The following is a 15,440-nucleotide window of genomic DNA, read 5'->3' as shown; positions in this document are numbered from 1 at the left end:
TAACTCCATGATTGCATTAGGGCTACAAAAATTGATGGAAGAGACATTACTTGAGAGTAAGGGAGGACGACAGACTTTACTAGAGATAACTTAAATGTGGAATCTGAAGGGGCATTCCTTAAATGATCATTGATGAGTTGACAAGTATAAAAAAGGACTTCCCAACAAGAAAGAGACATGCAACTAACACCTCCTACTGACAAGACGATTGTGATCTCACCTTACTTGTCTTAAGGAGATTTATCCAAATAATGTTTATCAAGAAATATATATATATATATATATATATATATATATATATATATATATATATATATATATATATATATATATATATATATATATATATATATATATATATATATATATATATATATATATATATATATATTATATATATATATATATATATATATATATATATATATATATATATATATATATATTAACAATTAATATTTTTTTTAAAAATTTCAATTAATTATTTGAAAATATCAACCTAATTTACTTGAATTAAATAAACTTCTTATTTTTTTTATCCATTTGGTTTATTATATATTTTGTAAAAGAAACTTACAGAAATAAAACTATTTTTGATTGACAAAAAATAACGATGTTACACCCTATTTGGCTATTTTATAAGAAAATATTTAAGAAACCGTCATAAACTTTGGCGTTACATACCTTGTTTCGAAAATAAAGCAAATATGCAAGAAAATATTATGCCAGTTTCACCTTGTGAATGAATGGTATGCATTAATGTCTTACCATCATTTGTTACTTGGTTCGAAACCGGCATTGAAGCAGCAGCTTGAAATTGACAACAAAATGAGGTATTTCAAAATACCTTTCTTTTAATTTCGTTGCCTCATGGTGACTGTGCTAATCCAAAGCGGTTTTATTAAGGAGCATCACGTAACACATGCAAAGTCGTTTCTTGGAACTCATGGCCCCCGCCGTACATATGGAGAAGGACGCAACCAATATATATATATATATATATATATATATATATATATATATATATATATATATATATATATATTATATATATATATATATATATATATATATATATATATATATAGTTGAATCAACATACACAAATTTATTGTATAAGAGTTTTTTTTAATGTAATGGATGTTAAAAGATCAATAAATGGATTCAAAAAATTTCCACAAATAACTTTTTCCAGTTTTGGACATAATAAAGTAAAACATTATTAATTTATAGTAATATAATTTGCTTAATTTTTTTTATACTATATTAAGAAAATAATCAAAAAATATAATACAAAAATATTTTTACAATTTATTGGTATATTGATATATAATAAACATTCTATTGTTAATGTTATGAATAAACATTCCATTTATCATTGAGATTTTGGACATAAGAAATAAAAATATATTTATTTAGTAATGGATGAAATTTTCCAATCTGTTACTAATTTGAGGTATAAAAGCGCAAATATTAACCTTCATAATAAATGATTATTTAACCAAAATACATAAACCATGTAAAAGAAATATCAGAACCTCATTTGTTTTAAAATATAGTAATGAATACTACCAAATGTTGAAATTAATTGCAATTGATACAGAAAGATTTAATGCAACAAAAGATATTGAAACAAAAGGTTCACAATTTTAGTTAAATGTCATCAATAACACTCTTTCTATAAATTCTGGCTTTTGCAGCATTCTTCCTCCTCAAAACAGTTTTAAAATGTAATTCTTTATCTACCATTTTGAATATTTTCTATTATAGTACTCACTCATGCTCTATAATTCAAAATGATCATACTTGATCATACATCTTAAAAAATTACACATATATAAAAGATATTATATATCTTCATCATTATAAATAAAACAAAAGATATATAATTTTAGTAGTATAAATAGGTAATTTATTTTATCACATTTTTCACTCACATCTAGTCTAAATTTGACCAATTTATTTTATTTAATTTTAATTTTTTTGTGTACACATTTTATTTGAAAATGAACCTCAATCAACATAACACATGCTCCAATTTTATGCAAAATGATGGAAGTCCTCTTTTTATCCCAAATCAACAAAACACCCCATATTTTGGAAATCCACCTCTTATTCCAAATCCACACCATAATTCAAGATTTCAAAATTCTCTTTTTATCCCAAATCCATACAATAATTCACCCATTGGAAATTACTCATATCATACATCACCTTACCCAATGAAAAACTCTCTTTTAATGTATTTTGATATATTTGAATCAATCTTTTAATTATATTTTATATAATATATAGTGGGATTTAGTGGGGCTCATTTTCTTAGCCCACTTTAATTATTTACAATCATTTTCTTGTACAACTAAATGTATAAAGAATTGATATTCTTATTGATTTATTACAAATCATGCATAACATTAATTATCTTACGGCTGAATTATTTTAATACTCCACTGACCTAGCCAATAGAAATGAGGCAGTGGACATAATTATTCATTTCAACCCCCAACTATATTTTGGCAAATAAATAATTTAAATATGTTGAGTTATAATACTATATATGATGACGTGAGATTGGTAAAAAGTATAGTTGCATGCTTAACTTAATCATTTCAAACAAACAATGTAGATTTTCCATTACCAATCAAAAGACAATTCACTGTATATGATAATTATACCTTGTTTTTTTTATAAATCCTTAATTCAGTTGAATGCAAGATTCAAACATTGCTCCAATATTTCTGAACTACCTGCAATTTTAACATATGTATTAGACTTTGAAAAACAATTGTAAAAAAATGTGTTTCTATGTGTTTTCTATAATTAGTTTTGAAGGATTTCATAATAAATTTTTATGTAATTGTTTTTTTAATTTCTAACACCATTAGGCATGCTGAAACCAAACATGACATGCAATAATCTATTTATAATTTAGTCGTATACACATATATCATAAGATGACAACGTATTTTGTTATCAATCTAAAATACTTATTAACATTTGAAGATATGATACTCATATAAATTTTGTAGTTGAAAGAACACACAAAACACAATGTTCAACATAACAACATAGGATTTTGAATAATTTCACACACATGAATTAAATACTCATTATCATCCTTTAAACCATACATGAAATATAAATGTCAATTGTAATCCCACAAAATAAACACTTCAAAAAAGTAAGAACACATCCTAGAACCAAAACATATCATGTTCTTAACAACTTCATACTTAAACTCATTCTGGTGCTAAAAAGTTCATAAAATATATTTCAATATCAAATTTCTGAAAATTCTAATTAAGAAGATGGTTCTATCTTTACTTTCTTGGATGGTTTGGTGCCTGATAATTGCGTAGCGCCAGACGCTTCAAAATCAACTTCTTCACCCTTGTCAGCAAAAATTACAACATCCTTAGTCGGAGTCATTAGAATGATTGATTCTGGATCATTTTCACCAGATGCAGATAATGTTTGCTTTCAATATAAAAAATTAATTGTCAGATATAAAATGAATTATAATAATACAATATTTATCATAGAAAAGTATTATGTTAACAAATGAAGATACTTACTGCGGAAGTTTCCAAATTTTCTTTGTTAGGGACCAACTTTGCATATTCAGTTTTAAACTGATTCTGCACATTGAAACATCGAATATTTATTATACTTGTTAAATGTTTAAATAATACATGAATTAAGTGAATATTATACTTGTTAAATGGTTTATCTCACTAACAACACCAATAATATCTACATTAAAGTAAGGTCCATTATTGAATGTGTTTGCAAATATATAAGTTATATAAGTTATAATAAAATTTAAATTACCTTCCAGTCTATCGGTTTTGCATTTGCCTTGAAGTATCTCACCAAAATCTTTAAGGAAATATCCTTTAGGTGGAATATTTTGAAGTTCGATTGCCTTCATTGTGGTACCACCAATAAACACAATTTTTTTTGAATGATCACATACCTTCCACTGAAAATCATTGTTATAGACACTGTCATTGTTTATAATGCAGGTCATATTCTCCTTAATGACTTCTTTCCATTTCAGTAAATGGTCATGACGAATAAGGACCTGAATCCGATCACCCTAACAAAATAAAAATAATCTTCTTTTTATATGTTATACAAAAAAGCATTTTGTTGTAATTACTAACTATCATACAAAAATCTATAGAAAAAAAATTCATTTGCTTTTAATGCTATTTTTAATGTCATATTATTACTTATTGAATTATGATAAAAATAATTATTAGGACATTGATGACAAATTATTAAAAACATAACATATTAATTATTATAGATAATGTTAGAAATAGCAAATAATTGTCATTATTATAAATATTTTTTTTTTAAAAAAAATTATTAAATAAATATTATATCTAATCATTATTAAATACTTTAATTATTTATTATATCTAAAAAAATTATTACTTATAATAATGACAATAATATTCGTATTATTTCATATCAGATATTTTTATTATTCGAATTCGAGATATTTTTATTATTCGAATTCGAATGATCTTTTCTTTTCTGTCTCTTGTATACTCATTTATGGAAATATAAAACCCATTTATTTTTAATAAATGACATGTTTTTTGTCCCAAATAATTTTAAAAAATTGATAAATAATATTTTTATCCGTCTTAAATTATAAAAGTTTTTAAACTATATTTGGAATATTTTTTACGAATTAAAAAAATATTATTATTTATATTATTAATATTCTAAAAATAATCATTTTTATTATTAATATTTTAAAAATAATAATATCAAAAAAAATTATTATCATAAAAAACTATTATTATTTACATTTTATTTTAAATATTTTTATAAAATAAAATATTATTATTTTTGAAAAAATCAATTATATTAATTAAATATAGAATTAATAATTAAAAATCAATTATATTAATTATTATTACTATTTAATAAAGTATTTAAAATATTAAAAAATAAAAAAAATAGCTTTACTCATAAACTATTTAATAAATTATTATTTCTATTATTAATTATTTTCTTAACTCTCTTTTAATGTATTTTGATATATTTGAATCAATTTTTTAATTATATTTTATATAATATATAGTTGAATCATTTTTTATGTTGTCGAAGCAAATTTATTAAATTGTAAAATGGTAGAGTTAGTTAGAGTATTAAATAGAGTTTAGTATGAAATTACTTATAGGAACATGAAATTAGTTGTATTATGGATTGTAATTAGGGTAATTAAGTAATTATGGTGGTAATTAACTTTTATATATTAAAAGTAGATGAGATGTTGTTATAATTTATTATTTGATGATATTTATTCTTTTAATATTATTTATTAGTTTAGTTTAATCTATTTATTTTATTATTTCATATGTTTCAACCATAATCTATCATTCTCATTTTGTAACATTGATTTTTAATATATTATATGCTATATATTATATCAAATCTATTATTTATTATCATTTTTAGAATCTTAAAAAAAATATAATTTATATATTGGATATCTAAAAATCGATCTAAATTAAACCGCATGAAATTGGATTAGACCGGATCGTATTTTTCTAATTAATTATCTAAAATCGAACCGAACCACAAGTAAATTTATATTTAGATCGGATGAGTTTTTAGTTCAAAATCGATCCAACCGCAAACACCCTTAACACAAGGTTATGATTTTCCATGAACATGATGAAGATGAAGACTTGAGAGAGATAGAAGTTGTATTTGCAAAACTTTCTCTAACAAAAATATATGATCTTTTTTATTTTAATGTTTGGAATGAAACTCATTTGTTTAAGTGCATGAGAGAGTGCACACAAAAGAGTAAAAATGAACTAAATGAATCAGTTATGCAAATCTATGAATAAATGGATTTAGCATTTCTGAATCAATTCATACAGGTTCGCGAATCAATGTGAGCAAACAGAGACAAAATGAAAGATTGCGGCACTTTAATGAATCGATTCATATACTCCTTGAATCAATTCAATCTGGCTTCTTGAATCGATTCAAGCAAACAAAGCTGAAAATGAGTTTATAGACACTTTCATGAATCGATTCAAGCAAACAGAGTTGAAAATGAGTTTAAAGACACTTTCATGAATCAATTCATGACACCCTCTGAGTTGATTCATCGGATCTTCTAAATAGATTAAACAACCCAAAATACAATGAATCAATTCATGAGTACTTGTGAATCGACTCAATCAACCTTAACTTTTTGTCAACTCTTCATAAATGCATGGAAATTCAATATTATCATGTGTTTGATGAGACATTCAATGAGAAAACTCAAAAGTACGATAAAGCACAAGCAAACCATCAAAATAACGAAATATCAAATAATACACTTGAGGGAGATTTCAATCTTGATCTCACGAACACAACATCTTGATGATTACTTGACTAATTAATACTTCACATCATAGTGTTGTCACCATCAAAACTATTATGAACATGTGACTATTGTAGACATTGTATCTACAAGCACATATATCCACATAAGTAGATAGTTTGGCTCGTGGCCTCTGGTGTGCGTATTTGCCTCGCCATCTCCGTGTCAGTTATCCTCGATTCGGCTATTCCTTGGGTTCATCGACCCTTTCTTCATTTCTATATCTTCAGCCAACAAATTTCTCGATGATTAATATATGGTTAAGCTCTAATGAAGAGATAACTCATGCTCATCATGCCCTCCAACCTTATTTTCTCACGGAACATGCAATTTGTCAATATTTTCTCGAAAATCTAATATTTCATCCCATCATTGGATACGCCTACCTCCATTGCTACTTTATGGAACTACTCGATATACTCTCGAAGGGTTTCCTTCTTCTTTTGGTGAATCCTGCTTATGATAGCTATTGTCTTTGATTGTCATTTTCGGGTTGTGAGTTGCATTGTGAATTCATCATACACCTTATTTCAAGAATATATATAGATTTTTCATCTAGGGCCTTGAACTATGTCATGATGGCTCCTTTGAAGGATAGAAACAATTTTACTGTGCTTCTAACATGGTGATAGTCCAACATGGTATTTATATGTTCAATATGCTCGTCCAAGTCCCCGATTCCATTTTATTTGTCTAACTTTGACCATTTTTGAGAGATTTGGATATCTCATAATCAATAATGTTTTTTGATAACAGGTTCTTTCGATAGTGAGAAGGGGCTTGTTTCTTGGAATTTCACCCGTCCTTCTTATAGGAATAATGTGACGAGAATCTCCTAGAGTAGTATTATTTGAGAGGGGTGTGACTACAATCTCCCCTTCTGGACCACGAGGAGGAGAATTACGGATCCCATGAAAGAAACCATATAGCGATTTGGAGGGTCATTATGTGTTATTATGTGGTGTCGCTGAGAACTACGCTAGGCGTAGCCCTAAGGTTTCCCCGTGGCAGCGCCTCAACTTGTATGGTGGTTCACAACAAATCTTTTTTTGTTGATTTTTTCTACTTGCAAGAGTCTGTCATTTAGAAAGTGTGCATTATGATGTTGTACCAATTTGTAAATGTTTGGCATGAGTTCGTTCACTCTATACATCCCTAGTGTTACTTGAAGTTGTTGAAGGTTCTATAACATTTATGGTTCAGAAGTTTGCGTTTGCAGTTGAGGTTGTTTAGATGTTTGAACTTGGACCAATTATTGAAAAGGTTGGAAGGACGATAGAGCCTAGAAAGTTACTTGGTCGATCGGTGGAGGAAATGGAATATGGGGAGATGAAGTGATCACGGATGTTACTTCAAATGGGCCACCTCCTCCAATGAGAGGAGAATGATCTTCATGAATGGAGATGAGGAAAAGTGCGACGACTTCGGTTATGCGAGCGATAATGAAATGAGTGGCTGATTAATTTGATTTGAAAGCTATCATTATTGGTTGAGAAAATTCGATGTGATTTGATCAGTCAGCAAGAACAGTTATAATGGCGTAACAGATTTTCATGAGAATCAAATATCATTTCCCTCAGACGGCACCAAAATTTTAGTGTGGGACAGGAAATCTGGTCAAGTGTTGATAAATGTCGCATTAGAAGCTCTTTGGTACAACATAACGAATCTTTGATGGATGGAGAAAGGGGTATGCTTGCAAGGTTAATACTCCAATATCCAAGTCAGTGAGTTCAGAGAGGTGTAACTTGCAAAAATGAATAAAAAAGTATGCGTTTATAGTGTGTGATTGTGTTAGTATACAAACGACAATTAAAATTGCCCCAATGAACGCGACATGGAGTGAGGTAAATCATTGAATTGATTTCAACGGTTGCGGTGAACATAACATCGGGTTTCAGTAGACAACCTCTTAAGGAGGGTTTATCTGTTCATGATATTTAGGCTGATAAAACTCTAGATTGACTTTTCGCTTTTATTGAATCATTTGGTCGATCCGCTATTTACAATCTTTGTTGTTTGTATTAATATATTGACTAAATTATAGTTTTGGTCCTCCAATTTTAGCTGATACATAAAATTAATCCCTCTATTTTAAATTCAAATAGTTTTTGTCTCTTATTCACGTTTTTCATAAAAGAAAATCGATGAGATGATCCTTTTTAATTTATATTTTTTCTATAAAATTTTAAAAAATATATTTATATACGATGATTTGACATGTTTCATAAAAAATTTATCATTTAAAAAATAAACACATTATTACCTTTAAATATAAAAATATGAGAGATGATCAAAAGTGTTTAAATTTACGATAACCAATTTCATGAATCTAAAATTGAGGGATCAAGACTACTCTAAATCTAAAAATTTCTTTAAATTTATACTCAGGAAGAATTATAAATAAGTATAGTATATGGCAATTCTTATTTTTTCAAAAGAAAAAAAAAACATAATAGGATACCGATGGTCATAGTTTTATTCTAAAGTTTATAGTTATTATTTATTTATTTATTACTCCATCCGTTCTTTTTTAAGTGTCTTTTTTTTTAAAAAAGTTTTTTTTAAGTGTCATTTATAAAGTTCAATGTAATATTAGTTGTATTTTGTCAAAATTATTCCTATGTAATTATTATAGAGAGAGAAAAAAAATGTAAAATGAAGGTAATAAATAACTAAAAATATTATAAATAAAAGGAAAAAATAATAATAATAATTAGATTTATTGATATATATAAAAAATCAAAAAATAACACTAAAAAAAGAACAGACGAGTAAAACAATGATGATAAAACTGTCAGCATTGCATTTATAAGAATGTTACCGATGGTTTTTCTTTAACGAGTTTACTATGACTTGTACACTATTAATAAGTGATTCATACATATATAACTCACACAAGTTTTAATTAAATAATTAAAAAAATCTTATATCAATAATGATAGAATATCTTATTATAAATCAAATGATACCTTTGCTTGAACACTTTCGTTAAAAATGATCTAATGGCTCCATGTCATAAACGTGGTCCTTATATAAGCACATGGCTCTGTACAAGAAATATACAAAAATAAAAATATAAGAATTTTAAGAAACTTAATTGTGCCAATTTCGTCAAGTGAATGGTTGGTTTGAAGTCACGCCCTTTGAACTTTCGGATACCTTGTTCGAAACCGGCATAACGTGACGGAGGGAGTATACAATCAAATGAGGTATTTCAAAATACCTCCCTTTTTTAATGAGAGTAGACATGTTTTATTAGGTCCCGGAGGATTAAGTTCTCAATGTGAAGACATTGAATGGCAATTTGTGAGTCAATCTCTATCCAAACATTATGATAATGTTTTATCTCAGTTTTTTCTATACCTATTACAATGCCATAGGTCAAACGAGTTTTGGATGTTGAGAGTTTTTTGTAATATTGAGAGTTAATTCCAAATATCAATATAAAAGTTTTGATGATGGCACCTGATCAAGATCAAATATCCCCCGTCAGAAGATTCAAGTTCTAGTTGAAGTTTTAAGTCATTGATGCATCAAGTAATGGAACTAGAAGATATGGAGTTGTGAAAGTGTGAAAACTAGTCTGATCTTGCGCTTCGCATCTTAGATCGATCAGTTAAAATGTAATAGATCAAGAGTAATTCTTAACGTACTATGAGGATCACACACACGCACACACACAAGCCTTTAAAATCCTTTCTTTTTATAAAATATCTTTAAAAATAATCTAGGCTTATGTAGAATTGGTTAAAGAGTAATTCCAATTAGTTAGGAATGCTTTTACATTGCCTAATCGATTAAGGACTTGGTCCAATCGATTAGTGCAAGATAAATGACATCTTAATCTATTAGAAAATCTTTTAATAATCGATTAATAGTCAGGGTTAATCTATTAGAGCATATATTTGTTTAGGGTTTCCTTTTTTGGATTAAGGTTACCTTATTTTGAAAGTTAATAATCGATTAATAACTAAGGTTAATCTATTAACTCATTTAATTTGGCTCATGAATTATTTCCTTTTTGGTCCATTTTTTTCTATATACAAACGGTTTCTTTTGATTTCATTTTACATCAAAACTTTGATCAGATAATCTTTTATTTTTCTTCTACTCTCTCAGTTTTCATTTTTTCTTTACACAAAGATTATCAAAGTGTCGAAAGGCTGAAAAGTCCTTGTGAGAGATTTATTGTAATCAGTTTTGTGCCTTATTTATTTATTTATCCAAGAGTGTTATTCTCTTGTGGAAATTATTTTGTAAAGGTGGCAAGATAATCCCGTATAAAAGCTCGGTGGTAGGTTATTGAGTTTTTCCTATCTTAAAACCTCCATTTGGTTCTTGAGCTTGTCCTATGTTAATAGTTTTATTTAGTTCTTGAGCTTAGCTTGCTAAAATCTCTCTTTCGTTTGGAGACCATCTTGTATAACTATCTTGTTTGGTTTGGAGATTAGATAGTGTAAAATCTCTTATTTGGCTTGGATATTAGCCATTGTAAAATATTATGCTTAACTGTAAGAAGGTTCGTGGGTATAATCTGTGAAAATATCAAGTCTGTATTTAGTTGAAACTCTTGGGGACAAGACTATACCAATTGGTTAGTTGACCCTGTATAAGTATTTGATGCATGTTCTCTATCCTTTATCTTTTTATTTTCCATCACTTCATTTTCTTTATGTTGTATTTCTTTCTCTATGTTTTTCTTTCTTTCACTTATTTTGCGGCTTAATCTCTGTTTGATTGATAAAATTCACATAAACTTCTTTATAAATCAAAGTATTTATAAATTGGCTTCATTTTTTAATCAACATAATTCACTACCCTCTTGTGTTTGGAGTCAGTTGTCTAACAAGTAATATCAGAGTCTAATTTATGTTATAAGACTAATTGTCTTAAGTGATAGTATCATGACTTCAACACTTCTTCTTTTAAGGGACTTTTCTTGAATACACATCCACAGTTTAATGGTGAAAAGTCCTACACTAACCCAAACATTCATATAATGACAAGTCATGACTAAGAACAAACCAATGCAACAACAATCCTACAGCAAAACAGTCATGGCAATTTAACAAAATCCTGCAGACCATTACAAACATCCAACAAACCTATCAAGGTACATCAAATTCTACAAATTATTCAAGCCATGTCATACCAGATACCTCAACACCAAGTCCTGCAACAAAAGTCTGTAGTAAATCACTCACATTACATTACAAAGTTAACATCAATAACACAATCCTAGCAGGCTATTCACATTGCACAACAACATTCAACAACAATTAAATAATTTCATTTCCATCTAACTAATTGACATCACCTAACAACAATTAACCTAACTTTCATTTAACTGCATATTTCCACTTAACAGAAATTGGACAATTCACTTAACAGTAATCAAGTTTCACACTAGCAGAAATTGGACATGACTCGAAAATCAGTTACAACACTCGAGCTTCACAAACACTCAGTTTCATTAATTCACTATAACTGAATTGCATAACTAACCTAACTAATCCTAACTAACAAACTAACACCATTTTCACCCCTAACCGTTTCATTCACTTTGTGAACTAACCAATTAATAAAGTTAGATTCCCCTGTTAATTCTCCCTCCTATAAAATCAATTCATATTTTCATTCATTTCAGAGTTCAATCATTATTCATTCATCATCAGTTCCAATAATTCATCACTCTCCTTCACTCTTCATAATATCTGCTTCTCACACACGAACTCATACTTCCCTCTCAAATTTTCAATCTCACAACCTCTCAAGAGTTAGAAGAAGAATTTTAAGAAGAAGAAGATTCGATAAGATTCATAGAGTCGTACCTGAACTTCGGCGTCTGCTTCGGTGAGTGCTCTCATTTTTCTTCATCGATTCACCTCATGCTGGTTACCATGGTGTAAAGGAGGATTAGGGGAATCAAAGCCCTAACCTTTAGGGCTTTGATTCTGTGAGTTAGGAATTTAATTTTAAATCTAAAGTATAGGGTTCTTCAACGATTGGTCACGATTGGAAGAATTTAGGAAGAAGTATGATGTTCCATGGTGATATTCGTGTTTAGGGGAAGTGGATGAAGACACTGATGTAGGTTGGTTAGACATTAGGTCTCCTCCGCCGCCAGAGGCGACCTCTGGAGCGGCGAAGGAAGGTTGAGATCAGTGGAGGGAAGAGAGGGCTGATTTGAATTGTTTAAACTTTGAGTAACATGTGAAAACGTGATTAGCATGCTTCTCAATTGACACGTGCTTCTTTCTTTCCTTCTGAATTTCATTTGCCTTGCATCGGGATTCCGGGCCCAATTTTGTGCTTTTCACACCTTCCTCCGCTCCACACCCCTTGTTTCCTTGGCTAAAGGTGATGTGGGCCTAGCATGGGCCTGCGCTGTTTGCACCTTGTTTTTACTGAATATACCCTATGTTTTGGAATTGTTTTGGCATTTTATTTCTCAATTTGTTCTTAATTTTGTTACATTTTCTTAATTGCGATTAGTTCATGATAATGCAAAATTGATATGGAATTAAATGTTAGTTTTTAATTAGGTTTTTGTTTAGAAATTAACATGATTAATAGTGTTAATTAGAATTAATTGAATTGGTTTAGTTCTTGATTGTTTGAAAAATGATTAGAAAATATATGTGATTAATCATGGCTTCTTGATTAGGTTTAGATTTTAATTCATATGATAATTGGTTAATTGCATGGTTTGATTGTAGATTTAAATTCTCTTGATTTAGAATTTTAATTAGTTAGAATTAACCTTGTTCTTGATCTCTTAATTAGATTTAATTGATCTTTTAAGTCATTGATTCTTGTTAAACTTTGAGTTGTTTCTCTGATTAATTACACCCTGACCAATTGCATGTTCCCTTAGATTTAGGTGTTTAGAATCAATTTCAGATGATTAATCCCTAGGGTTTGCAATCTTTATCTCTCTGTGCATGAATTTTCAACTAATTTCCCCCCGATTGATTCAGTTGATCAAAATTCGCTTTGATCAATTAAATCCTTTGATTGTGCTCATTTCCCCTGTTCAATCATGTGATCAAAAGCCTCTTGATCACTTGATAGGACCATTTCCATGTACTGGATGCACTGGATCACAAGATATCAACAAGTTCAAGACTTCACTTTCAAATCAATACAAGTCAGACATTGCAGACAAACATAATTGCAGTCCAAGCACTACAAAGGTTCAACTTCAACACTCGTCAGTTATGATACAAATTGCACATCATGAGCCTTAAGTAGTATAGAAGGTATGAGAGTGAGCATCCATATCCTTATTCTGAATATATTTGGGTACGGGATGAATGGCTCAGTTTCTCATAGTATTCACCTCTATTCATAGACTTTAGTGCAATTTAAATCAGATGATTGACAAGTCTTTCTACATAGATGTGGCATGTACACTCAAGATCAAGCTCTCAACCTCTAAGGTTAGTTTCCCATTTATTTTCTTTGTTTAGTATAAGACTAAAATCATTTTTGTGAATAAACTCAAAAACAGTTAAAAATACGATTATAGTTATGCGTCATGAGCCTGAAGTAGTAGAGAAGGGATGAGAGGGAGAATTTATATCCTCATTTTGAATATCTTTGGGTACGGGACGAATGAACCAGTTGCTCAGAGTATTCATCTCCATTCATAGACTTTAATGCAATTCAAATCAATATATTTTGTTCAGAATAAAAGAAAACTCAACTCATCAAACTCATTTTTCCTTTGGGCATCTTCTTTTCAAACCTTTTCAGAAAGGACATGTTACTTTCGTTTTACCATGTGAAGTTAATTGAATGTTAGTGGTATTTTGCTTTTCAATTGATTAAGTCATTCTTTGGAGAACACTCAACCATCTATTCACAAGCATGAATCCTTGAACCAAGACATCTTCCATAGGAAGGAAAAAAGGCCAAGTTTCCACACAATACCATGAAATATAGGAGACTTACAATCTCACTTACTAAAATGCTATGCCTTTAGGGTCAAAATTTAACTCTATGTTAAGCAACCGTAATTGTAGAAGTCACAACTATCTGAGGTCGGACAATAAAAATTTAGGTGTTAATTCATGTTAGAGATTTGGTATAATGAACCAAACTCCTAAAACATAACACACACTAAAATAAAAGATAAAAAGGGATGGACCAATCTCATTCATACTTGCATTGGTTCATCTGACACAAAGTCATTGATGAACCAATTAGCCTTAGGATATTGAGACTTCATTGGTCCATTAAAGGAATGAGAAAGAATAGGGATGAAGATGAAGAGGGAGGGGAAGTGAGAGACGTACAAATTTTTCATAGGATGAATTTTATCAAATTAAAATTATTCATTCATTTTGAGAGATGAAACGTACATTTCATCAATCCCCTAAATCCAATTATTTTAATCTAACAAAAGTCAAATCAACCTTGATCAAGGCCCAAACAAATAGTCAAACATCACAAGACCATAAAAATGGCTCAACATAATTTTTAAACAATTAATCAATTAAAAATCAAATTAAAAATGCATTAAAATTCAATTTAATTTGGCCAAAACATAAAATCTCTTCAAAATACCACATAAATGGCCAAGAGATTTATCCTAGGTCAAACAAGGTCAAAGGACCTTAGACAAAAAAATTCATGATTTTTGAAAAGGCAGAAGTATTTTTAAATAATTAAAAATATGGATAAAAACATTTAATTCATGAAAATATCAAAATTAATCCAAAAAATAATTTTAATTCAGAAAATGAAAGAGAAAAATATTTAAATATTTTTGGTGAAAGTCTCATATTTGTTGGATTAAAAATGAAATTAATATGAATTAAATAAAATAAAGCAATTAAATGAAAAATCAGAAAATACAAAAAAACAAGGGCCATCAGATTTCCCTCATTAATTAAGGTGGCAGATCTGATGGCCACACGCGCTCTATCCATGCTGGACTTGAGTCAAAGCGCCACACACATGGTAATCAAAACCAAGGGCCAAGATTAGAACGTTGGACCAAGATCAGATGCTTGGAACCTTGCCAACA

The 15,440-nt window shown here is 28.9% G+C and overlaps 1 long non-coding RNA gene across 1 annotated transcript; it reads right to left on the bottom strand.

Moving 5' to 3' along the window:
- Positions 1-11,311: 11,311 nt before the first annotated feature.
- LOC127075977 (uncharacterized) lies at positions 11,312-12,649 on the bottom strand. The gene is made up of 2 exons (XR_007786730.1): positions 12,238-12,649; positions 11,312-11,579 (listed from the first exon to the last, which is right to left on the bottom strand). It is a non-coding gene; the product is annotated as an uncharacterized LOC127075977 (long non-coding RNA).
- Between the last annotated feature and the right edge of the window lie 2,791 nt (positions 12,650-15,440).

Source organism: Lathyrus oleraceus, chromosome 4, assembly GCF_024323335.1.
Source record: "Lathyrus oleraceus cultivar Zhongwan6 chromosome 4, CAAS_Psat_ZW6_1.0, whole genome shotgun sequence".
Classification (NCBI taxonomy): domain Eukaryota; kingdom Viridiplantae; phylum Streptophyta; class Magnoliopsida; order Fabales; family Fabaceae; genus Lathyrus; species Lathyrus oleraceus.
This window is presented reverse-complemented; position numbering and strand designations above follow the sequence as displayed.